General features: G+C 41.4%; 1 pseudogene; it reads right to left on the bottom strand.

Annotated features, from left to right (window-relative positions):
* Positions 1-206: 206 nt before the first annotated feature.
* Positions 207-27,345, bottom strand: part of LOC115821146 (NACHT, LRR and PYD domains-containing protein 12-like) — a 39,910-nt pseudogene continuing 12,771 nt past the window's right edge.

Below are 27,345 nucleotides of genomic sequence, written 5' to 3'. Positions count from 1 at the left end.
TTATTATTACAGTCACAGATTTCTGACACATCAATAAAACTCTGACTGTACGTCATACACACACATTTGTGTTTGTATGTGTGTGTGTGTGTTTAAGTGGAAGTGTAAATAAATGTAAATGACACATATGAACATTGTGTGTGCGTAAGAAAAAGAGAAAAAGAATGTGTGTGTGTGTGTGTGTGTATTTCAGAGTGTGTGTTTATTTATTTTATCTGACACAGAGACACTGAGGAGTCATAATTATAAACCCAAAACCCTGCATAGAGGGGTTCAGTGAATGTGCAGTGGAATGTGTGTAAGTGTGTGAGTGTGTGTGTGTCAGAGGAGACGCTGTAGAAGGACACAGTTCCAGACGACCAGTCCAGATACACTCCTACTCTGTGTGTGTGTGAGGGGTGGTGAGGTATGACAGTGTCCTGTTTATTGTGACGGGCAGAGTAACTGTTACCACGGCAACACAGGCTCCAGGACTTCTCATTGTATCCAAACCTACAGTCAACACTCTCTCCTTTCCTCCTGATTCCTTTATATGTCACTAATATATCAGCATCTCCACTCCACTCAGTCTCCCAGTAACAGCGTCCAGTCAGACTCTCTCTACACATGACCTGAGACCAGTAATCAAATCTCTCTGGATGATCAGGATACGAGTGTTTCCATCCCACCCATGTCACCTCTCTGTCCCCCTCAGACAGAGAGAGGAGTGTGTGTGCTGTGTTTGGGTCCAGTGTGAGATCACAGGCATCTACAGAGAAGAAGAGAAATTAGAGGAGAAAACACATCACACACTCTCAACTCTGTCTGTGTGTGTGTGTGTGTACTCACACTCTATTAGTTCTTGTCGTTTTCTAATCCAATGAACACTGAAACACAGAAACACAGATCAGATAATGAATGAGAGACACACACACACACAAGTTCTCTCTCTCTCTCACACACACACACGCTCACGCACACACACAAGTTCTCTTTGTCTCTCTCTCTCTCACACAAAAACACACATACACACAAATTCTCTCTCTCACACACACACACAAGTTCACTTTCTCTCTCTCAAACACACACACACACACACACACACACACACACACACAAGTTCTTTTTCCCTCTCTAACACACAAACACACACAAGTTCTCTTTCTCTCTCTCCCACACACACACACAGACACAAACACACACAAGTTCGCTTTCTCTCTCTCACACACACACAGACAAAAACACACACAAGTTCACTTTCTCTCTCTCTCTCACACACACAGACACAGACAAACATATATACAAGCAGTTTCTCTCTCTCTCTCTCTCTCTCTCACACACACACACAAGTTCTCTTTCCCTCTCTCACACACACACAAACACACACAAGTTCACTTTCTCTCTCACACACACACACAGACACAAACACACACAAGTTCTCTTTCTCTCTCTCACACACACACAGACACAAAAACACACAAGTTCTCTTTCTCTCTCTCAAACACACACACACACACAGACACAAAAACACACAAGTTCACTTTCTCTCTCTCAAACACACACACACACAGACACAAACACACACAAGTTCTCTTTCTCTCTCTCTCTCTCTCTCTCTCTCATACACACAAACATAATGTCCCTCTCACCTAAACACAGCCACACACAGTAATATGTGTAGGAGAGAGAGAGACAGTGTGTTAGTGTGTGAGAGACAGAAAGACTCAGTGTGTCTATGTTTATGTGTGGGTGTGTGAGAGAGAAAGACTCAGTGTGTGTATGTTTATGTGTGGGTGTGAGAGAGAGAGAAAGACTCAGTGTGTGTATGTTTATGTGTGGGTGTGTGTGAGAGAGAGACAGAAAGACTCAGTGTGTGTATGTTTATGTGTGGGTGTGAGAGAGAGAGAGAAAGACTCAGTGTGTGTATGTTTATGTGTGGGTGTGTGAGAGAGAGAAAGACTCAGTGTGTGTATGTTTATGTGTGGGTGTGTGAGAGAGAGACAGAAAGACTCAGTGTGTGTATGTTTATGTGTGGGTGTGAGAGAGAGAAAGACTCAGTGTGTGTATGTTTATGTGTGAGTGTGAGAGAGAGAGAGAAAGACTCAGTGTGTGTATGTTTATGTGTGTGTGTGTGAGAGAGAGAAAGACTCAGTGTGTGTATGTTTATGTGTGAGTGTGTGAGAGAGACAGAAAGACTCAGTGTGTGTATGTTTATGTGTGAGTGTGAGAGAGAGAGACAGAAAGACTCAGTGTGTTTGAGAGTGTGCAAATGAGAGGGACAGAGGGAAAGAGATAATGATTGTGTTTGCGTGCACACACACACACACACACACACACACACACATACACACTCACTCTCTTGTTCTCATCTACATAAGAAAGAACACACACTCTGGCCCTGTTTAGACCTTGCATTAGATGTGATTGTGGTGATCTGATCACAAGTGGAGTTCGTCCATTTACACCTGACTTTACAATCTGTCTCCACATGTGTCTCCAGTGACCAACTGTGATTGGCTCTCACTTCCCTGCTCCATATGCAAATAAACATGTCCATCATTTCCCTTTGCAAAGACCGAATGTGTTGTTGTTTTTGGCAGGTGTCATATGAAATATGTAACGGTATGAAATCTGGCACAGTTTCAATGGAAATGTGTCAAATTGTGTGGACAGTGACTAATGTAAACTATCATGTTCACAGCCACCAAACTGTGAAACGGCTGATAAAGATACTACAGACTTTTAAACAGTAATTACAATTACAATTTAGAATTTACAATTTAGTTATTTGGCAGACGCTTTTTACCAAAGCGACTTACAATCAGTGCATTAGTCAGAGTCAGATTTCTAATAACTTGTGAGCAGAGATCACAATAAGACCGAGCGTAAAATTGCCCCTTCGTATTGCGCCCCTTTGACAAACGCAGGTACAAGACAAAGGTTATTTTTGTTAATTTTTTTTTTTAGGAAAGGGAGGTTAGGCATTGGGGGACAGGTGGGTTCTAAAGAGGTGGGTTTTCAGTTTCCTGTGGAAGATGGTAAGAGATTCCGCAGTCTTGACTGCATGGGGGAGGTCATTCCACCACCTCGGGGTAATGGCGGAGAAGAGGTGTGGTCGGGAGGAGCGGCTGCCGGGTTCCCGAAGTGAGGGGACCGTCAGTTGTCCAGATGTCATAGAGCGGAGGGTCCTAGTTGGGGTGTATGGAGTTATAAGAGCCTGAAGGTATGATGGGGCAGAGCCTCTAGTGGCCTGGTAGGCCAGCACCAGTGTCTTGAACTGGATGCGGGCTGCTACTGGAAGCCAGTGGAGTGCAGTAAGCAGTGGAGTGACATGAGAGTGTTTAGGGAGGTTGAATACCAGGCGTGCAGCAGCGTTCTGCATGAGCTGGAGCGGTCTGATGGCGCTTGGACCAGTAGCTGGGTCGCCTGTTGTGTGAGGAATGGGCGGATTCCGCCGCGGATTCTGGTGACTGCCGCGATGTGATCGGAGTAGGTCAGCTGGTTGTCCAGAGTTACGCCAAGGTTTTGGCTGCTGTGGTGGGGAATACCACAGATCCCTCGATGGTGATTGCAGTGTCGATCGCTGGGGAGTTTTTAGCAGGAAAAAACAGGAGCTCCGTTTTCTCTGGGTTGAGTTTGAGATGGTTAGCAGACATCCATGAGGCAATGTCTGCTAAGCAGGCTGCGATGCGAGGTTGAACCTGGGAGTCAGAGGGGGGGAAGGAGAAGAACAGCTGTGTGTCATCAGCGTAGCAGTGGTAAGAGAGGCCATGGGTGGAGATAACTTGACCGAGTGATCTGGTGTACAGAGAGAAGAGGAGTGGACCAAGTACAGAACCTTGTGGGACTCCTGTGAGTAAAGGGCGGGTGGAGGAGACCGATTCCCCCCAAGAGACCTGGTAGGAACGGTCAGACAGATAGGACTTGAACCATGCGAGTGCAGAACCCGCGAAGCCCAGCCCAGAAAGGGATGAGAGGAGGATCTGGTGGTTGACCGTGTCGAATGCTGCGGAGAGGTCTAGGAGTATGAGGACAGAGCTGAGAGACTTCGCTCTGGCCAAGTGGAGCTCCTCCGTGACAGCAAGGAGGGCCGTCTCGGTGGAGTGGCCGGCTTTGAATCCGGATTGATTTTGATCCAGGAGATTGTGCTGCAGAAGATATGGTGAGAGTTGGTTATATACTGCACGTTCCAAGGTTTTGGAAAGAAACGGTAGGAGAGAGACTGGACGGTAACTACTGACATCAGCAGGGTCTAGGGTGGGCTTTTTGAGCAGTGGCTTGACCCGTGCTCTCTTCAGGGCAGAAGGAACCGTGCTAGTAGATAGGGAGCTGTTGATCAAGGACGAGATGAAGGGCAGAATGTCGTCCGAGATGGCCTGAAAGAGAGGAGAGGGGATGGGATCAAGAGGACAGGTAGTAGGACGATGGGATTTTATAAGTAGGAGAGCTTCAGCGTCAGATAGAGGGGAGAAGGAGGAAAAGATAGTGGAGGGGGGGAGGGTGCAGGATCCGAGGTGGGAGGGGAAGGGGGGAAGGAGTCGCAGATGTCATTGATCTTCTTCTCGAAGAAGGAGACAAAGTCATCAGCAGATAGGGATGAGGGAGGAGGAGGAGGAGGAGGAGAGAGGAGGGAGGAGAAGGTAGAGAAGAGTTTGCGGGTGTTGGAGGAGGCAGAGTTGATCCTAGAGTGGAAGAAGGCAGATTTGGCAGCGGACAGGGTAGAGGAGAAAGAAGAAAGAAGAGAGTGGTAGTGGGATAGGTCGTTGGAGGATCTCGATTTCCGCCATCTCCGTTCAGCCGCGCGAAGTTTGGTTCTATCAGCACGAATACTATCAGTCAACCAGGGACTGGGAGCGGAGAGGCGAGCCGTCTTGGTGACTGGGGGGCAGAGGGTGTCCAGGGTGGAGGCCAGCGCAGAGAGGACCGTAGAGGATTTCTCTTCCACGGGGAGAAGTGAGAAGGCTCTTACAGATGGGAGAGAGGAGCAGACCATGGAAGAGAAGGCACTAGAGGAGAGGGTGCGAAGGTTCCGTCTAGCTGCGACTGGCAGCTTGGGCGCTGAGGATTTCAGGGAGGGAGAGATCGAGAGAGAGAGAAAGACACGAAGAAGTGATCTGAGGTGTGAAGTGGTGTGCCCGCGAGATCAGGAACTTGGCAGCCTCTCGTGAAGACCAGGTCCAGTTGATTGCCACCCTTGAGCGTTGCAGGGGACTCCACGAGGGTAAAGTCAAAGGACTGAAGGAGGGAGAGTAGGCCATAAGACTGGGTAGAATTCGGTAGGTTGAAGTCTCCTAGCAGCAGGATGGGAGTGCCGTCTTCGGGGAAGGCGCTGAGGAGGATGTCCAGTTCATCTAGGAATGACTGCAGAGGGCCTAGGGGGGCGGTATAGAACAGTCATGTGTAGTTTATAAGGGGAATAAACAGAAACAGCATGAAATTCAAAAGATGTTGGGGAGATAGAAGGGAGAGTGGTTGCTTGGAATCTCCACGAGGGGGAGATCAGGAAGCCAGTTCCCCCACCTCTCCCCGAGGATCTGGGAGTGTGGGAAAAAGAAAAGGCAGTGGAGAGGGCAGCAGGAGTGGCCATGTTCTCCAGTATGATCCACGTCTCAGTGAGGGCCAGAAAGTGCAGGGACAGCAGGGAGGCTTGAGCGGAGATGAAGTCGGCCTTCTGTACTGCCGATTGGCAGTTCCAGAGACCACCTGAAATGCCATCAGCAGTGTTGGCAGAGTGTGGTAGATGGATGAGGTTAGACAGGTTGTGTCCTCGAGGATGCATCGGACACCACCTGCGGAGACTGCAAGAGGAAACTTGGACAGGAATAGGGAGATGACACATGATTAGTGAGAGGGGGACAAGGTATTTTAGGAGGTAGGGAAGAGACACAGCTCAGCACAATTTCACAGATAAATAAATGAAAGTAAATAAATCAAGATGAAAATAAATAAATCGCTTAGGGTACGGCAGACAGGTAGTAGTTGTCTCCGCTTCCTCGTTGTCCTTCCTCGGTGGACTCCCGCAGGTAGACTCCCTTGTCTTAGTCCGACTGAGTCTTCGTCCGAAGAGACAAGGGAGACGAGACTGCTACAGCTGCCGCTACAGCTGCCGCTACAACTGCCGCTTGGCAGTAGCACTATCACTAAAGGGTCGGGTGACTAAAGCGTTCACAGCTTAAGGGCTGACTACAGCCCCGCCCCCTCAGAACAACGCGTAAATTGGCTGTGGCCGAGAGTACCAAACAAATGCAAATCAGCAACTCAACAGCTGACCGACAGAAATTCAAACAAACTCCCTAGTGAAATAAGCTAGCGCACACAGTTCTAACTGACAGAGAACCTAAGGTACAGCGAACCCTGAAAGAATCTAGCACGAGGTGACGAAGTAAGTTATACAGTGGAACGACAACAGAGTACACAGAGCAAGCAGAAATCGCGGCTACTAAGGCAAATAACACGCAACGGGGACAAGAGAGAAACCAGAAATCGCGGCGACTGAAGCAAATAAAGTAAAGTCTTACTAGGATCCTGCTCTGAAGGAGAAGCAATCTGGCTGAAAACGATGCACACACTAACAGCAAGAGTTAGGAGTATCGGTATTATGTGGGCTGACTACAGCCCCACCCCCTCAGAACAACGCGTAAATTGGCTGTGGCCGAGAGTACCAAACAAATGCAAATAAGCAACTCAACAGCTGACCGACAGAAATTCAAAATTTAGCATTTAGCAGATGCTTTTAGCCAAAGCGACTTACAGTCAGTGTAAGGTATGAAAGAATGAAACTCCTGTTTTGTGGTGTATGTAATTACCTTATAATACGTTTGGCTAACTGAGCCTGTTAATATAGGATAAACCATGTCTTTCCCGTAAACCTCATCTCAATAAACTGACTGTAGACAACACAATGATATGAGATGTATATTAAACGTCTATATGAACAGAATTATCGTTATAAATTTGTAGCGTGGTTTACTAGTGATCTGGTATCATGTGTTGTTCAGGGGTCAAATGTTCATGTCAAAAGTGTTTTGTTTAACCCGTAGACTCTTAACATGATTTATTGACCTCAGTGTCAGTTGAGCAGACGGTCATTCAGTGTGTTTGAGATCACATTCACGTTCACACTGCTAAGAGAATGTGGTCACGTGTGGTCCAGACCACCTCTGAATGTGGTCATATATATATATATATATATATATGGTCCAGACCACCTCTGAATGTGGTCTCATATATATATATATATATATATATATATATATATATATATATATATATATATATATATATATATGTGTGTGTGTGTGTGTGTGTGTGTGTGTGTGTGTGTATATATATGTATATAATATATGGTTCAGACCACCTCTGAATGTGGTCATATATATATATATGTATATATATATATATGGTCCAGATCACCTCTGAATGTGGTCTGAGTGACTGGATCTCAATGTGACCTCACTGTGCATTGGTTGTGTTTACACCTAGTACTTTAGAGCTGTTCACTTGAGATCAGATCATCAACATCAGGTCTAATGCAAGGTGTAAACAGGGCCAGAGGGAGAGAGATAATGATTGTTTGTTCACACACACACACACACACATCCAAATACACACTCGCTCTCTTGTACTCATTCACATAAAAGAACACACACTATGGCCCTGTTTATAGTCCAGCCCTAGTACTTTAGAGCTGTTCATTTGTGATCATGTCACCAAAATCAGATCTAACACAAGGTGTAAACAGGGCCTCTCTCTGTCACACACACACATAGATATAATCTCTCTTCTGTGCACACACACAGACTCCCACTTGTAACAAACACACACACACACACACTCTCTCTCTCTCTTCTGTACAGGCAAACATACACACATTCCCTCTTTCAACTCAAACACACACAAATATAAATAAACTACCTCTCACACAGACACCAAAATACACACACACAAACACACATTTGTATACATATCTAAGTGAGGAATTCTCACTGAGTCCCAGTTTCCTGTAACTAAAGAATACTGACCTATCCCTGTAACCCTCACCCTAACCCTAACCTTAACTCTAACTAAAGAAATGTTTTAATATCCTTTAGAAAAACATAGTTTACTTAGTGAGGAACAGCATTTTTTTCAGACATACACACACACACACACACACATTCCTCTTCTACATACTAGAGTGTGTCCAGGCAACAGTGTGGATCCTTCTTTCTGTCAGAGAGCAGCCTCATTCCTGCGTGATTGTAGCTCAGATCCAGTTCTCTCAGGTGTGAGGGGTTTGAACTCAGAGCTGAAGCCAGAGAAGAACAACCTTCCTCTGTCACTAAACAACCAGACAACCTACAGAGAGAAAGTGAGACAGTGTGTGTATGTGTGTGAGTGTGGGAGAGAGAGAAAGAAAGATTCAGTGTCAGTGGTAAGATACAGTTGTAATAATAATCATAATAATAATAATAATGCAAGTTTACTTCACCATTTATAGTCTCAAAGGGCCATAACAAACTCAAATCAGGTTATATATTATCCTTAAGTTAGAGACAATAGTCGATAGTTTGGTTTTAAAGTTATCAAGAGAGTTTGCCTCCCTAATTTCTAATGAGATGGAGAGTGTGTATGTGAGAGGGAGAGAGAGACACGCAGTGTGAGTGGCAAGATACAGTTGTAATGAGATGGAGAGTGTGTATGAGTGTTTCAGGGCAATCCCTGATGCCCTGAGAGTGGTGATACTGATAAACTGCTGATTTAAACACAAGACACAGCACAGGAAACAAACTCATCTTTGTGGCTATGACTGATAACCACCCACCATCTAACCACAAGATCAGGACAGAAACAACATCACTGAGAGAGAGAGTTTAGAGTTTGGGATGTGAACCTAAAGGTTTTAAACATATGAAACAGCTCCTGATCTGGGCTGTGTAGTTATTAGAGCAGCAAAGAGGACATTTGACCTGTTTCAATCTTTTTGTCCTTTCACCAGGAAGAATGAGATGTGATTAACTGTGTGGATAAAGTTCTCACTTTTTATGGACTATAGTTTCTGTGTTTTCCCTTCTAGTCAGCATTTAAACAGACAAAGTAATAATGACATTTACCATAACACACACTGACAATACTTTGTTCTTTACAGAGGGGCTGCTGGTTTGACACACACACACAAACACACACTCACACACACACATACACACACACACACACACAGGTATCATGGACTGACTGACTGATTTGCAGCTTTCTTGTCTCTCCAGTCCTATCATGCAGTATGAAAACTCAATACAATAAATCAATGTTCAGACTGAAGACTACACTTATTACTGTCTGTGTAATTGTGTTACTCTTACAAATACATGGTACAAAAGACTATCCATAATGACACAGAGTCAAAATCATATAGTGTCTTTTTTTAAATGGTTGATGATATCATGGCAACGCAAACACTGCATATGAGAAATAAATGTAACAGTTATGTAAACAAAACCAGTGCCAAATCTGGGACAGTGAGTTTTCACTTTGGGATAGTTGAGACAAAGTTTCAGGACAGTTCTTTTAACGACCTCGTCTCCTCCCGCATCGACTCCAGCCATTCAGCGATCGGCGTTGCTGGTTTACTAATCATTGGCCTGTCCCTTCATCATCCACACCTGTGTTCAAGTACTACAGCCATCAGAATGAGAAAATTTCTATTGCTTGATTTTTAGTGAATATTTTTCATAAATAATTGACCCCTGCTTCCATATAAGTTAACATTTCACAAACATTTCATGTGTAGTAAGTTACGCACTACAGTTGGGAATTACTACAGCCATCAGAATGAGAAAAGGTCTTTTAGTTGATTTTTAGTGAATATTTTTCAGAAATAAATGACTCCTGTTTTCATATACATTGACCTTTCTGAAAAATCTCACCTGTAGTAAGCAAGACACTGTTCTTGTGAAGTACAACAGCAATCAGAATGAGAAAAGGTCATGCCATTGATTTTTAGTGAATATTTTTCAAGAATAAATGACTCCTGCTTCCATATAAGTTGACATTTCTCAAAAATCTCATCTGCAGTAAGCAAGACACTGCTATTGTGAAGTACAACAGTGATCAGAATGAGAAAAGGTCATGTTGTTGATTTTTAGTGAATAGCCTATTTTTCAGAAATAAATCCTCTTTAGTTACTAGTAATTTCACTTTTCAGCAAATTCTCACCTGTAGTAAGTGATACACTCTAATGTAGAATGAGAAAAAGTAATTTTATGTATTTTTAGTGTTTATTTGTCTAAGAAACCCCCTGAAACAGGGAATTTCTTCTAAATATGCGTTGTGGAAAGTCAGTTACTTCATTTTGGAATCACTAGAATGTTGAAGACGTGTACAGTTGATTTTATTAATTTTCAGTGAATATTCTTTGAATACCAACGAGCATGTGAAAAAGCAAATATCCATAAAATGTGTAATTTGCAGACGGTCCCTTAGAAGGCCGCCGAATATCAAGCGAATATAAAATCAACTTTACCACGCTCATAATAACCTGTCCCTTCACTTTCTCTCTCTATATACTGTCTTCCACCGTATACCGCTAAACCCCTGAATTACATTATTAAGTCTCCACTGCTTTCTCAAAGCCGTACTTCCCTATTTTACCAGCAAGTTCAGTTGTCCATTTATTTAAAAACCTTTACTGAGTTAATGACCAATATGAACACCACAGGCTACAGAATCTGCAGGTCAAAAGTAGGTTTCAGTCAGAGATTTCTCCGGCTGAAAGTAGACACGTCTGGAGAGAGAATCAACTCACATACTATAGCTAACGAATCAGAGGCTAATTACAAAACCGTTTGAACACACATCTAAAGGGATAAGGTGACTAATATAAAAATGCATTTTATGTTGCTTGAGGGAACAAGACTTACTTTGAATGTTAACGGACAGTGAATCAGATGCTGCTGTCATTTCTAACAGACTGGACTCTTTCCCGTTCTCCAGTTTTTACCTCAGAGAACTCGCTCGGTCTTTTACGCTCCTGTTCCTGCAGTTCGCGGGCTTGAGAAATGAGTCTCTCGGTTTTCTGTCAGGTTTGGAATAATAATCTCCTCACATGCTACAGCTAACGTGTCACAGACTAAATAGAAAACCGTTTGAGCTCAAATACAGACGGACAGTCAAAATATTTGTCCGATTATCTCTTCATTCAAATACACAGAAAAGATACGTACCATGGGAGGTAATCCATGCCAAAATTAAAATGAAAATCGTAAAATTAAAGTTAAAACCCTGGTTTGACATTTCTTTTTCAATACCTGTGCGCACATATCCTGCCAAAATGAAAAATGAAATAAGAGAACTCGATTTTCATTTTCATTCTCAAGACGAACACGCGTCTTTTCTGACAAAAATAAAAGTAAAATTAAAATACCTTTTTGTCATTTCATTTCATTTGTTAGTCTTTTCCTTTTAACAGTTCTTGCGGTACAAATCGGACAAAATGGAAACGAAAAGACAAAGTTGATAATCCTATGGCAAAATCCCAGTTTGCGATTTAATTTTCGAAATGAACGCGCTGTATCTGCCAAAATGAAAATGCAAAGGCAAACCAGCATTTCGTTTTCGTTTCCCACTTTGCCTTTTCATTTTCGAGTTCGCCTATATGCAAATATATGTTAATGAGAAATGGGCGTTACCGAAGACACGGACCTTAATGGTGGAAGACACGTGACCGCGAAAGTGCCCGAAAACCTAATAGAGGTAACAATGGCGGATGCATTCTAACTGTACGTTCACACTGAGAGCGGCGAGAGCGTCAAGAGTCGCCCAAACCTCCCTGCCAACGACGCTGTTGAACACTGTGGACGCTCTGCCGTTGATGAAATAGGCGGGTACAAGTTCCTTCGGAAAGCTTGGTTATGCAAATGTTTTTAAAGGGGCTATAAAGCAAACAAACAGGTCGAGCGGTATCTTTGTGCTGACTGACCACCAGTAGGCTATAAGTTAACCTTATGAGATATTTTAAATGTGAAGGTGCGAAATTGACCGATGACAGAAATAAATAAACAATGCTAATTACATATTTCGTAACAAAATTAACTAATGAAAAACACTACTTAAAAGCTTTTTGTTGTTGTGTGTCTTTTGTGTTAATGATAGGCTAGGTCAAATTCTAGCATGGAGTTTATAGGACACGTTTACTAGCCTTGGTCTTTAATTAACAGTAACGTTTGTGCATAACCTACATTACAGTACAACATGGGAAAACCCACCACCGATATAATCAGTTTCTCCTCCATTTGCTTAGGACCAAAAGTTTTGTGGGAACAATAGTTTATACTGTCGTGTTCTCTACAATTCTCTAGCGCGGAGCACTTCCAAGTTTCTATTGGTTGCTGCCCAACTGCGTCATATCTCATTACCATAAAGTTAACCGAACTTCAACTGTAGTTTGACGCCCAAACCACCCTCGCCGCGACGCCCTTTGCCGCGACGCTCTTCGCCGCTTAAAGACGCTGGCTCTCATTGAAAATGAATGACTTCCGGTCACTTTGACGCTCTCGCCGCGCTCAGTGTGAACGTACAGTTACTGTACGTTCGAGGGCGAGGCGAGGGTGGTTTGGGCGTCAAAATACAGTTGAAGTTCGGTTAACTTTATGGTCGAAGTAATTTAGATAGGCTTGGAGATATTGTCCATGTTTTCGGTAACGCCCATTTCTCATATGTGCGCACAGGTATTGAAAAAGAAATGTCAAACCGGGATTTGACTTTAATTTTACGATTTTCATTTTAATTTTGGCATGGATTACCTCCCATGACGTACATTGTGTGTAAGGACAGAGAAAGTGGACGATACTGTTGTCATTTCAACCTTTTCAATACGTGCCGGTTACATGTACTCTGTGTCTGCTCTGAAAAGAACATCCCCGCACATGCTATAGCTAATATGTGTCTCAGACAAATTAGAAAACCGTTTGAACACAAATCTAAACGAATAATTTAAATATTTCGCCAGTTTCTACTGCATTGAATTTCACAAAACGCATACCTACATTGTGTTTTAACGTATGGAGGACGAAGAAAGTGGAGTCGATTGCAGTTATTTCCAATCTTTTCTGACACTGACGGTTACTTCTACTTTTACCTCAGAAACTTGCTGTGCGCGTTGGTTGTTTTGGCGGACTTCAGAAATTAGTCTCTCGATTTGCTATTGGCTGTTAGGTTGCCTAACGATGACAGTCTAAGATCATCTTTTTTGCTTATTAGATAGATAGATAGATACTTCATGTGTACCCGTGGGGAAAGTGGTTTGCAGCACAATCGCAAGGCATAACCTCGTAACATCACAGAGTCACCAATAGACCAGTAGACATACCCATACACACATATACTCATACGCTGTACACACACTCATACTTTGCACCTTGCAGTAGATTAGGCTGGCTAGACCAGCTGGACATCCCTTATTATCATATACATTACCTGTTTAAAAGCTTAATGGCTTATGAAACACATGAAAATTTGGATGTATTTTTAGCAAATAGTGGGGTGCAATATCGCAACAATTTAAACGAAGATGCAAGAGGGTACCTGTTGTCACCCACAATGTTGTTTTCCGTGTTCATCATCCTGTCTCTGTAAATGCATTCTTTGTCATTTAATCCCTAAAAGTGTACTGGCTGTTGTTACCATTTTTCTGACTGTCATTCTCTGGACCTCAGTAGCATTGCCAAAACAGCAGATGATGCAGAAGGTTGAAACACTTTCAGTAAAAGCACAGGAAAACATTTGAAGCATTTTGTTGTGGACATTAAAGGAAAACAATTTCTTTAAAAAGTACTTTCTTTGTTGTGTCTTAGTGTTAATGAAGTCAGTCCACAGGTCCCATTTAAACTTATGGTCAAGCACAATGCCAAGGTACTTGTAATTCATAACAAGTTGTATTGGCTCCCCATTGATAAAGGTAGGGTTAGAGGATTGCAGCTTTCTAAGATCAATGGACATTTCCTTTGTTTTTGTGGTGTTTAGGAGAAGGTTCGACGTCTAACACCAGTTTAGGAAGTAGTCAAGAACTGGCCCATGCTCCTCCTCCTCATCATACAGGAGGTTCACCAAGGCAGTATCATCTGTGTGCTTAATAAAGTGTCTATTAGGGAAGGTGCTAGTGCAAGAGTGGGTATATAAAGTAAACAGTAAAGGTGATAAAACACACCCCTGGGGGAAGCCTGTACAAGTGGTCATTCGGTCAGAGAGTGACGTACCTGCTCTGACCTGCTGGATTCTACAGCTAAGAAAATCAACAATCCATGAAATCAAGCCAGCTTCAAGTGAGAATTCTGTAGCCAATATATCTGCTAAAATACTGGGTTGGATAGTATTAAAAGCAGATGAGAAGTCAACAGATAAAATCTTGGCATGAGTCTTTGGTTTCTCAAGGTGAGTGTGCAATAAGTGCAATAGAGTCAGAATTGCATCTTCCACCCCCTAGAGGCTTGGTAAGAAAACTGCAGAGGGTCCATGAGGTGCTGTGTTTGTGATACAATGTACCTCTTCACTAGACGCTCAAAGCACTTCATGACCAGCAATGTCAATGCTATTGATCTAAACTCATTGGGCCGTAGGGGTCTGGGAATTTTTGGCACAGGTACAACTGTAGATGTTTTCCTTAGGGTAGAGACCTTGAGAAGATTTAGAGAGGACCTAACAATGTCAGTAAACACAGGTCCTACTTGTACAACACAGTGCTTTAGAACAGGGCTTTTTTTCGTGGGTTACAGTCTCTGAAAAGCTGAATGACTTCTGATTCCTTGATGGTGAGGTTAGGCTGGGGTGGGGGGGGGGGTCACAGTGGCAGGTTCAGCACTATTACTACTCTCAAAGTGACAAAAGAAGGTGTTGAGCTGGTTTACCATCTCCAGTCCCTCACTACCATGTAACCCTAACCCTAACCCTAACACATGTGTTGGTTTTCCTCTGTCCTTGTGGGGAACATTGGTCATGGTTTTAATTTCCTGCCATGTCCGTCTGGGATCTCTGTATGCCAGAGTGGCCTCTATCTTCTGTTTGTAACTGTACTTGTCCAGCTGTATTTGTCTTTTAATCTGTCTCTGGTTGTCCCTTTTAGTTGTTTCATTCTGGTTTCTTTAGGCTTTTTCCTTCTGAATGATAAGTTTCTTTAATTTGTTGGACACCCAAGGCTTATCATTAGGGTAGATTTTATCGGTCTTAGTAGGTATCACAGAGTCTACGCAGAAACTGATGTGATCAGACACTGCTACAACCTGATCATTAATATCAGGGCTATTAAAGACCTCCCATAATGTGCAGTTAAAACATCCCTGTAGAGCCATTATGCTGTGGTTCTTCCATACTTTGACAGGCCTTTTTTGAGGCTTCTCTCTCTCTAGTAGCCTCTGATAGACAGGGCGGAGATAGACCACACTGTGGTCAGACGCCCCTAGTGGTGGGAACAGGGATGCAGTGTAGGCGTCTTTGACAGATTCATAACACATGTCTAAGGCACTTTTTAACCAAACAGTTATTAAAATCTCCAAGAAATTAAACTTTGGTGCATCAGGTGAAAGTGGCTCGAGTTTCTGTGAGATATTAAATATCATCTCTAATGCCTTATTAAAATTTGCCTTTGGGTGTATATATACCACAGTGAGGAAAATTTGAGGACACTCCCTGGGCAGATAGAAAGGTCATAGAGAGAGACACACAGCAGCTGGATGTCAGGAGCACACAGGTGATCTCTCACCACAACTGCCCGACTAGACTCGTTCCTGATGAGGAGACAAACGCCTCCTCCGTGAGTCTTCCCGGTGATACTGGGGTCTCTGAGAAACCTGAAGGCTCCACCTCACTCGACACAATGTTACTATCCAGCCAAGCCTCAGTTATTGCCAAGACACAGACGCTCTGATACTCATGCAGCTAGCGGGTATTGACTGACAACTCGTCTGTCTTTGCTCTTAGGGACTGTGTGATGATGAGCAAGATCATAGGAAGAGGGAGTTTGTTTTTCGACCCTCTCAGTCGGTGACGAATACCGCCCTTACATCCACGTTTTCACTCTGTCTGTGCAGTACCTCTCTCAGGATTTGTTCTAAGACAGCGCAGTATCGAGTCTACAACGGCTGAATAGTCTGGATATATGTGATTGTGACAGTAAGAATTCTCTGCTGTATTGGATCTCACAGGCTGCGTCACCAGTAACATAACTGTGGTTGCGTCCTTGGGTAAAATATGTGTTGAAAGTCACCGTAAACAATCCAGTCACGCACCATAACGCGAAACCTATAGGTGAAACTTCAGTACAGGCAAGGTGTGAAGTAAGGAGCATAAACAACACGATAAAAACATACAAATGCCAAGTGTGAATCACAGCAAGGCAGCCACAGAGCAGCGCCCCACAGGTCACCATGGATCCCTGCTTAAAACATCAATTCAGACAAAACACATGATCATATATTGTATTTTCAATAACTGACTAATACTGACCTCAGTATCTCCAGTTTACAGAGTGGATTGTTCAGTCCCACACAGAGAAACTTCACTCCTGAATCCTGAAGGTCATTGTTACTCAGGTCCAGTTCTCTCAGGGGACAGTTTACTGACTGTAGAACTGAGGCTATAGATGAACAGGACTGTTCAGTGAGTTTACAACCAGCAAGTCTGGAGAGAGAGAGAGACAGACAGACAGACAGACAGATGGTGAGAGAGATGACAAACACAGATATAATTATATATTCACAGTCTTAGTCACATATTCATATTCAATTAGGTGACAGTAGTCAACCAAAGTGACATAATAATAACACGACTAGTTGAATAGTTTTAAAATAATCACCATCAGATCCAAGATCCAAACCTGTCCCAGTCAAAACACCAAAGAAAACCGTTTGTTAACTATCAAATTGATCTGTAAGTGAATTATAAGGCAAATGACTAGAGGTCAACATTCATTCCCAACATAATAACCTGTCCCCTCACTTTCTCTCTCTATATACTGTCTTCTACCGTATACCGCTAAACCCCTGAATTACACTATTAAGTCTCCACTGCTTTTTCAACGCCGTACTTCCCTATTTTACCAACAAGTTCAGTTGTCCACTTATTTAAAAACCTTTACTGAGTTAATGACCAATATGAACACCACAGGCTACAGAATCTGCAGGTCAAAAGTAGATTTTAGTTAGAGATTTCTCCGGTCTGCGGCTGAAAGTAAACACGTCTGGAGAGAGAATCCCCTCACATACTATAGCTAACGTTTTAACACACATCTGAAGAGACGAGGTGTCTAATATAAAAATGCATTTTATGTTGCTTGAGGGAACAAGACTTACTTTGAATGCTAACGGAAAGTGATGCCGCTGTCATTTTGTAACAAACTGGACTCTTTCCCGTTCACCAGTTTTTACCTCAGAGAACTCGCTCGGTCTTTTACGCTTCTGTTCCTGCAGTTCCCGTCTGTCTTTGCTCTTAGGGACTGTGTGATGATGAGCAAGATCATAGGAAGAGGGAGTTTGTTTTTCGACCCTCTCAGTCGGTGACGAATACCGCCCTTACATCCACGTTTTCACTCTGTCTGTGTAGTACCTCTCTCAGGATTTGTTCTAAGACAGCGCAGTATCGAGTCTACAACGGCTGAATAGTCTGGATATATGTGATTGTGACAGTAAGAATTCTCTGCTGTATTGGATCTCACAGGCTGCGTCACCAGTAACATAACTGTGGTTGCGTCCTTGGGTAAAATATGTGTTGAAAGTCACCGTAAACAATCCAGTCACGCACCATAACGCGAAACCTATAGGTGAAACTTCAGTACAGGCAAGGTGTGAAGTAAGGAGCATAAACAACACGATAAAAACATACAAATGCCAAGTGTGAATCACAGCAAGGCAACCACAGAGCAGCGCCCCACAAGTCGCCATGGCTGGGATTTGTAGACGTCTGTTCTGAGATCATTCTTTCACTGACATAGTTACGGTTCGGTGATGTTTACGCATCAAATGACTTTAATTTGTTTTCTGCTTCACCATATCATAATATTACAATGAAGTCGAAATCTTCAAAATGCCTTATGAGGTTATTTTTTTTCTTTCCCCCCCTGACCCCTGACAACTGCCTCAGTAAAAGACATGTTTGTCGTTTGTGGGTTTATAGGATGGTTGACGATAGAATGACAATGTCTCTAATATAATCATACTGTATGTTTTATTACCGTTTAATTTCAGTAAACTACTGTTGGCCAATCTCTTTAAATATGAGGCTCCTGATGCCCCTGTATAGTAAATGGTTAAATATGAACAAGTAAAATGTAAACTAGTTGTGGAGTACAGTTCTATCCTGTGATGTCTTCTGTCTCACACTGGGACACAGCACAGCAAGATTTCAGCATATAAATCATCATAACAAGAGATCATTTTAATCCACACAGCAGCAAAAGACACACAAGAAAAGGCATGAAAACTGATAAGTTTAGGTGAATTAATTCAGCGAGAGAAAATTTTGCTTCAGTTGCTCAAACACACAGTATGATATTTTTGGGCACGGGATGAGCGCAAGTTATAATTAACTGTACACTTTAAACTGGAGAGACTAATGAAAATTTAAATAAGAAATAAGGACAACACTTACAAAACTGTCAGTCAAGTTCATATTGAAAGAGACCGATTGCTTATATAATGATAGAGTGATCAGGTGTGCAGGTAAGATCTCTTAGACAGTTTATGACCCCAATAATGAATACAGCAAAAAGAGCTGAGATCTGACAGCTTCTCTCGCTGGTCACACTGAAGACAGGTTCAGTCTGAATTTTCTGAAATTGATCAGCCCCATTGCATGTACTACAGACTTTTTGTCAGTCGATCTGGGGGTGTTGAGGATCGTTTGCACATTGTTCTTGTCCAGCTTAACACCATCTCCTGAAAGCTTGTCACCAAAAACATGATTTCTCTAACAGCAAATTGACATTTTACTTTATTCAGCTGTAACCCATGTCTCTGGATGCTGTGAAGCACATTGGTGAGTCTTTCATTGTGCTTCTCAAGTGTGGACCCCATAGAACAATGTCATCTACCTAAACACACACACACCCCACTTAACACAATGTTGTCTACCTAAACACACGCACACCCCACTTAACACAATGCTGTCTATCTAAACACACACACACACACACACACCGTCTATGCACTCAACAATATGTCCCATGGCACAGTGAAATATTTCAGGAGTAGAGGAAATTTCAAACGAAAGTCCCTTCCAAAACAAAAAATGCCCAAACGTAGTGTTAAATGTACACTACTTTGTGTTCTTCCCTTGTACGAATTTGATCATGTTTGCATTAGGTTTGATATTTACATTTAAATCTTTTGGGTCCATGCACATGTGGAGATCACCACTTTTTTGACACAGACCATTGAATTCACCCATTCTGTGGGCTCTTCCACTTTCTTTATCACTCCTAGAGATGCCATTCTGTCTAACTCTTTCTTTAGACAATCTCAAAGTGGCTCTGGGACCCTCCTGGGAGCATGGACTACTGGCTGCATGTCATCCTTCAATCATATCTTATATGTGAATGCTAGAGTACCAAACCCTTTAAAGACATCTGGAAATCTCTGCACAATTACATCTGCACTATAGCTCTGATCATTGGAGCTGTTGATTCAGTAAACTCTTTTAACTGGGTCTAAGTCCTCACAAGTCTCATCACCCAAAAGTCAGTCACGCCCATCTGACACCACAACAAACAGGTGATCTCTGAGTCTGTAGGTGCCCTTAGTTTCCATGTGTTGTCCACTGTAGGCCTTGAGCTATATGGCCTTCCCGTGAATGTGAGGCTTTATTTTCACTGCTCTGATCACTCTCACTAATCAAACTGGCCTTTGTCCCAGTGTCCAGCTTCAGTAGAATTAAAGTAAGTAACACACACAGCGAAACACTAAATCTAGGTCAATCTGAATAAAACAAACCTATTCACACTAGTAAATGTACTCTTAGAGTCTACTGTGTGAGAAGATTAGAAATATCAGAGACCTGCCATTGTTGATGATGCTGTTTGTTCCCTCTGGAGAGTGACTCTGCTCCTGACTGTTGGTCTTACTATTGTCATCAGACCCAGCTTTGATCTTTTTCATCAAGTCAGATAATGTGATTTGATGTGTTCACTTCATTACTGATTCATACACTACTGCAGTGTTAACTATGGGGATCAGTGACTGTGTAGAGCTCAGAGGAAAAAGAACAAAAGCAGAAAACCCATCACACTACATATACGACTGACAAAATCACTTCTAGGGCTGTACTTTGGTGACATTCTATCATGACACTATTAAAAATGTTCATCCAGAGAAATGGCTTTTTTATTGAAATTTTGATGTTATAACCATTCTTCATATTCAACTATTGAAAAGCATGTTTGTAGCTGTTCCATAAACACAACATTTCCCAGGAGGCATCCATAATATAGACAATACTATATTATTCACTCAGTGTTAAAAACATCACTGCTGATGAGTAGATAAATAACAGGTAATAACAGTGTATAACAGTGAATAACAGAGCATAACAGTGATTTCATTGGCCCAGTAGACTGATAACACAGACATGTCATGATTTTTTTCTCAGTTTCATTCTGTGGATGAAGGGTGAAACAATGGAAATAGTGACTTTAATGGTCAGTACAACCTGCTGTGTAAAGGGAACAAACATTTCACTCACCCATATTTCACTCTCAAGCAACCCAAAAAACCTGATAAACTCCCATAAACTACTAAACATCAAACACACAGTATCCCTGTCTTAAATGGTAATATGTTTAACTTTATAATGGTTTAGACAAGGAAAAAAAAAAGACACAAACAGAATTCAAGGGAACAGCCTTTTTCCCCAGTCCTTTCACTGAGAACATGCTCTCACACATCCAGCATCCAACCAGAGAGAGAGAGAGAGAGAGAAAGAGAGAGAATATTCAGACACTGCTATTAATGCCTTTGTGACCTGTCTAAACACATCAGCTTTGTCTAGACATTGCAGAGGTCCTGAAAATTATGGAAATTACTGGATGGAGAAAATGACTGAAGTCAGTTCTGAACTGTTTTTTCTTTCATTTTGTTCTTGCAACCACCCTCATTCATCAAATACTGTAATTCATTACTTTATATGCTGTCAGAAAAATATGTTATTCCTTTGTATGTAATAAGGCCATGATCATGGTTACTAGGGTTCAGCAAAAGTTCAACTGGGGACGCTGAACTGAGACACGTGAAGAACTGATCTAGATGTGCTTCACAGATAGTGATGATGAGCGAACTAACCACAGGATGCCCTTCAGACGGTAGACATGTAGGCCTAGTATAACCAACCGAATTAAACATATCGTGCGCAAAACATGCAAGACGCCGTGTGCAGAGGTGTCAAATGTTAAATATTATAACAAAGTTCAACTTAAGGGCATTTAAGCAGAAAGAAGAACATGACCTGGGACTATGAAAGGTCAACTAACCGTAAGATGTTAAAAGCAAACAGTGAAACTGCTGTCAGTGAAACAAGAAGATAACCGTGTTGTACGCATTTAACATGGTCTGCCTAAGAATCTTATAACCGCTTTTGTTATTTTATAAATACTGCATGCAAACTAGAAGAAGACAGACAATTCACTACTGTGACGCTGGATTGTGTTGTTGTATGACTTGTCTCCTAACTGCGAGAATAAACTAACCTGCCTTGACTTTGGAGAATCTGAGTGTCTTTCATAAATTACTTAAACATATGCACTGTGACAAAATGCTGTAAGAAAACAGCCAAATTCTGACAGTAACATACTGTTTCCCATTAAAACTGTACTATACTGTAGAAAACAATGTATTCTGGGTAATATATATATGGGCAGCTTGCCATTTCCCATAAAATACTGCAATACACTGTGAACAGTGTTGCATTCTGGGGGTGATGTTAGAATCAACTGCAGAGAGGCCCTGTGAATACAGAACTCTACTGTATTTCTAGAGGAGACACGCTGAACACAAAGTCATGAAGCCAACTCTGGACTTTCTTTTTGATTATCCATCTGTATCCTGCACTTTTTGAGCAAATCATACGGTGAGCTGAAATACATTTGATCTATCTGCCAATGTTTGCTTAATATTGTCATCTTTGTTATGACAGTCAGAGTTTGTTTGTTAAACAAACTCTGACTGATCAGTAATGTAACTAAGCTATACTCAAAATAGAAATATTACCAAAATAGAAATATGTTTCAATGTATTGTGTTTATTTTTTGTTATGTGATTCGTTCTTGTTTTCTTCAATGTAAAGCAACAAAAATTCTAATGAAAATAGATCAAGATATATTGATTCAGGGAGGATGAGGGTGAGCCACATGTATTGCTAGCAACCGCGCATGCTCCAATCTCCCGGAGTAGATGGGCGGAGCTTCCCAGCATGCCTTGGGGCAATGGACTGTTTCTTAGCCCCAGTTCATTATTGTTCAGTTTGTGTTTCCCTTTTTGTGACTAGTGGAAGTGCATGTATATTGTTTATCATTTAGTCTTTGTGTTGTATTGATTGACACTTGCGGTAGTTGTAACACTAACTATGCACCGTGAATGAAACTGTCTTTGTGAAAGATGTAGTGCCCTGTTACTAGCCTAGCAAATTAAGTGTGATGTTTTCTGTAAATTATTATAAGTCTAAAGACTAGTAACTAACCTAACAAACCTAATTGAAGTTAAAAATTGAACTGCTTACAATTGTAAGATTTTAGTAGTTTTCATCTTGTAGTAGCATAAAGTCATAGAGCTCTTTAGTTAGGATATATGCCACTGATCTGTGTTAAGTACTAGGCCATGTGCTCAAGTACTATCTCAGTGCTCATAGGGTGAAAGGTGGAGAAAGACCCTGGACAGGACACCAGTCCATCACAGTCACCTGATTCTTTTAGGTGGAGATCTGTGCTCTGGTTAAACTGTGTTCATTTAACAGATTATTGTTTGAGTGTAACTGGCAACACTCTCATGCCGTCCTCTTCACTTGTCATGATGTGACTGGAGAGAACAGCAGTAACACTAACTTATTTATTATTATTTAGTAGGTAAGGCTGATTTCAGTGATATTCACAGTGATAAGTTTATTAAACAGTTGTTTAGTGTTATCACATTTGATGAATGACTGCATAACTGACATGTTCTGTTATGGAAACCTGAAATTTTCAACTGTTGTGGAAAAACCTTTATGTTTGTATCAACAAATTAAGTGTTTCAGTTGGTGCTGCCTTTTTTAAATAAATGTTGGGTTACATAACTGATCTTATATTTTCTAAGACTTTTCTTTTCCATAGAATTTTTTGCTGCATCTTAATTAACTAATGCTGGGATCAGACGATGTGATATTTTTGTCTTTCATGATGGCCACTATGTCAGATTGGACGATTATTGTGCCATAAATTCTTGCCATGTCTTGGCCAGGAGCCTGGCAACACTACGAGTATGACCCTGACCAATCATCATATGCTGCCTTTCAAGACCTTGAACAAATTCATTAGTCGTCAGGGAGGACGACCGTCATTCGTCCTATTGGTCAACATCAAGGAACATGTGGTAGGAGATGTCAGACTAGACAGGAAAACACCAATAATTCTGACATGCTAGACTTTTCGTGTCGTGTGTTGTGTTTTGTCATTGGACGTCCCAGACGAGACGTCTCTGTTCTTGGATTATGTCACACTACACTACACTGCTGACACTACTTTACTGTTAATCTACATGACAATCTTTTACAGTGTATGAAAACCAGTGTCTGCTCTTACAGTACAGTAATGCTTTTCTGGCAGTCAGTACACTGGGGGAAAACAAAGAGGAATGTCATGCACTCTCTTTATATCTGTTGTCAGATTTAGATAAAATAAAACAAAACAAACAAAGACTCGTCAGCTTGTTGCAGATGTGCTGTTTATTTCTGTTACTATAAGTGAACGGACCACTTGCGGAATGATATAAAGATGTGAATCAGAAGCACAAAACCCGTTGCCAATGGCAGCCGTCACTCATTTTTTTCAGCTGTCATTATAAAGAAACATCAGACCTCCCAACACTGGGATGGCCCATTTCAAATGGACCTCTGCCAACTTTCTGCAGCATTCGGAGGAATCATAGGTCAGATATGCTCCATAACGTATATCCTAAATCACAGCCTTTGCGATTTGCTAATAGCATTATTTCAAATCGCAGTTCTCCCTATTTATATATATGACAACCAGTGTCCACTCTTACAGTACTGTAATGCTTTTCTGGCAGTCAGTACACTGGGGGAAAACACAGAGGAATGTCATCCACTCTCTTTATATCTGGGAGGCTTTTCATTGTCAGGTTTAAATAAAATAAGAAAAAATAAAACAAAACAAACAAATAAATAAGTAAATGAATAAATAAAACAAATTAAACCACTAACCCAAGTTTAGTCAGTTTGCAGTGTGAATCCTCCAGAAGAGGACAGAACTTCTTCACTTCTGCGTCTCCTGGCTTCCTCTCACTCAGATCCAGCTCTGTCAGGAGTAAGGGGTTTATTTCTAGAACTTCAGTCAGATAAACACAGGCTTTTTCTGCAGCATCACTCTTCAACAACCTACAGAGAGAGGAAGAGTGTGTTTATGTTAATAATCATTCATTAACTGTCTGCTGCTACAACTGTCCTAAATATCTGAGAAAGAAATAAGGCAAGATCCAGCTCTGAGTAGGTTAAAGGGTTTCTGCCTAAATATCAAGTCAGAAAATCACAAGCTTTATCTGCAGCATCACTTTCCAACAACCTGTAGAGAGAGGAGCATGAATCGTTGTTTTAAAAATATATTCACACACATGCACACACATGTATATGTTATTGCTGCTCCTACCACCCCCACCCCCCACCCCCCCGCTTTAGAGTCTGGGGGTGTTCCCAGTTCAGTTAACAAAAAGAATGATTAACTGTACATGGGAATAGCAGAAGTTAAAATGATTCACTCTAACCATGTCAGTCTGGTGTGGAAATCAGCCTTCTACAGCTCTATTATGGATATATGCTCTTTTGTGAAATGTTCTCACCTCAGTGTCTTCAGTTTACACTCCGTATTATTAAGTAAATGTAGTAAATCAGTGACCAGCTTCACTCCTGAGTCTCCAGGGTTGTTCCCTCTCAGATCCAGCTCTATCAGGTGTGAGGGATTTGATTTAAGAGCTGAGACCAGAGCTGCATATCCTTCACCTCTTATACCACAGTCAGAAAATCTAGAGAAAACACAGGTGTTTTTCACTCATGCTGCAAAAAACATATCATTGAAAAAATCAACAATTGGACATGTTCATTTTCTGATACTGGCCTCACTGTGTCTTAGGAGGGAGTTTAAGAGCAACATCTATATCCAACCATGTCTTTGTGATATGAGGTATTACTGTCATAGACATATCACAGATTTTAATGGAAACACTACCTCTATACAAAGTCATCTTAGAAATGTAAAGTTCTGTTCACCATCATATTACTTACAGCAGTTTCTGTAGTTTACAGTGTGGATTCCCCAGTAGAGCAGAGATGTGTTTCACTCCTGAGTCTCCTAGTTTATTCCCACTAAGATTCAGGTCTATCAGGTGTGAGGGGTTTGATGTCAGAGCTGAAGTCAGAGCAGCACAGCCTTCTTCTGTTATACTGCTGTCATTAAGCCTGTAGTGAGAGAGAGAGAGTGTTGGGGTGGGGTAGGGTGGATGGCAACCATTACTGATTCCAGAAGTTAAATCATGACATGGCAGAAAATGTATCACTTAAGAATATTCTGCATGTTTGGCTCTCCATGGTGAGATAGCTATTGGTAAACTTTCCTCTGCTAAAGAAATTGGAAAGTAAATACTGGTAAATATACTGGTGATTGTTGAAAATATTTTTTAATATTTTTTTCCTTCTGCAGTAAAGTGTTTAGCTTTAGTGTAGCACTGCACAAAAATATTACATAGATAAAAAATCTCATCAATATCCATTACTCTGCTATTCTAATGTTTGGTGGGTGTTCCCCCTATTTATGTAAATGAAAACCTGTGCCCTCTCTTACAGTACAGTAATGCTTTTCTGGCAGTCAGTACACTGGGAGGAAACAAAGAGGAATGTCATCCACTCTCTTTATATCTGGGAGGCTTTTCATTGTCAGGTTTAAATAAAATAAGAAAAAATAAAACAAAACAAACAAATAAATAAGTAAATGAATAAATAAAACAAATTAAACCACTAACCCAAGTTTAGTCAGTTTGCAGTGTGAATCCTCCAGAAGAGGACAGAACTTCTTCACTTCTGCGTCTCCTGGCTTCCTCTCACTCAGATCCAGCTCTGTCAGGAGTAAGGGGTTTATTTCTAGAACTTCAGTCAGATAAACACAGGCTTTTTCTGCGGCATCACTCTTCAACAACCTACAGAGAGAGGAAGAGTGTATTTATGTTAATCATCATTCAATAACTGTCTGCTGCTACAATTTTCCTAAATATCTGAGAAAGAAATAAGGCAAGATCCAGCTCTGAGTAGGTTAAAGGGTTTCTGCCTAAATATGAAGCCAGAAAATCACAAGCTTTATCTGCAGCTTCAGTTTCCAACAACCTATAGAGAGAGGAGCATGAATCGTTGTTTTAAAAATATTCACACATATGCACACACATATATATGTGTTCTGTCCTCGTTATATGTGCTGTATATAACTTGACAGTCAGATAAACGCCTTCCTAACACCAAGACTCTGAAGACAGTCAACTCCTTGTCCACAGATTTATTGACGTTGCAAAGAAGGGTGAAACTGAAACATACAAAGCGTAATCAACGCTATGCTTGCTTTTAAAACGTACAGATACTTACAATGTAAATATACCAATCAAATTTAGCATGAATTAAATCTTCTAATTTTTTAGCGTTAGACGTATGTATTTATTGTAGATTTAACTTCAAATGTAATATATAACATTAGATTTTAACATGTGATCAGTCATCTCTTCGATTGTTTATTTGTAACTATTCCCGTATGAACCTCCAGTTGCCTAGGAACGATGTAGTCAGTAGCAATAGCAACTTGTAGCTAACAGATTTCTGGAATCTAACTTCACAGAATGTAACACTGACACAAAAATAAATAAATAAATACATAAAGATCTGCGACCACAGACAACAATTAAACGATCAGTACATACCCACGATGCTACCAAAGGCATGAGACGTATGCAGATATCGCTGGATTATCTCCGATATAATAAAACAACAGCTGTTAGTATCCTGCTCACTAACGTTCTAATTGCTGGTCGCGTGACATAACTCCTGTTACTAACGTATTGTAATTCTTAAAGTGGCCACAACGAAATACAGAAACACATAAAGACTTACTTAAGA

The sequence above is a fragment of the Chanos chanos genome, chromosome 9 (genome assembly GCF_902362185.1).
Source record: "Chanos chanos chromosome 9, fChaCha1.1, whole genome shotgun sequence".
Classification (NCBI taxonomy): domain Eukaryota; kingdom Metazoa; phylum Chordata; class Actinopteri; order Gonorynchiformes; family Chanidae; genus Chanos; species Chanos chanos.
The sequence above is the reverse complement of the archived record's forward strand: the minus strand, read 5'-3'. Positions and strand labels throughout refer to the sequence as shown.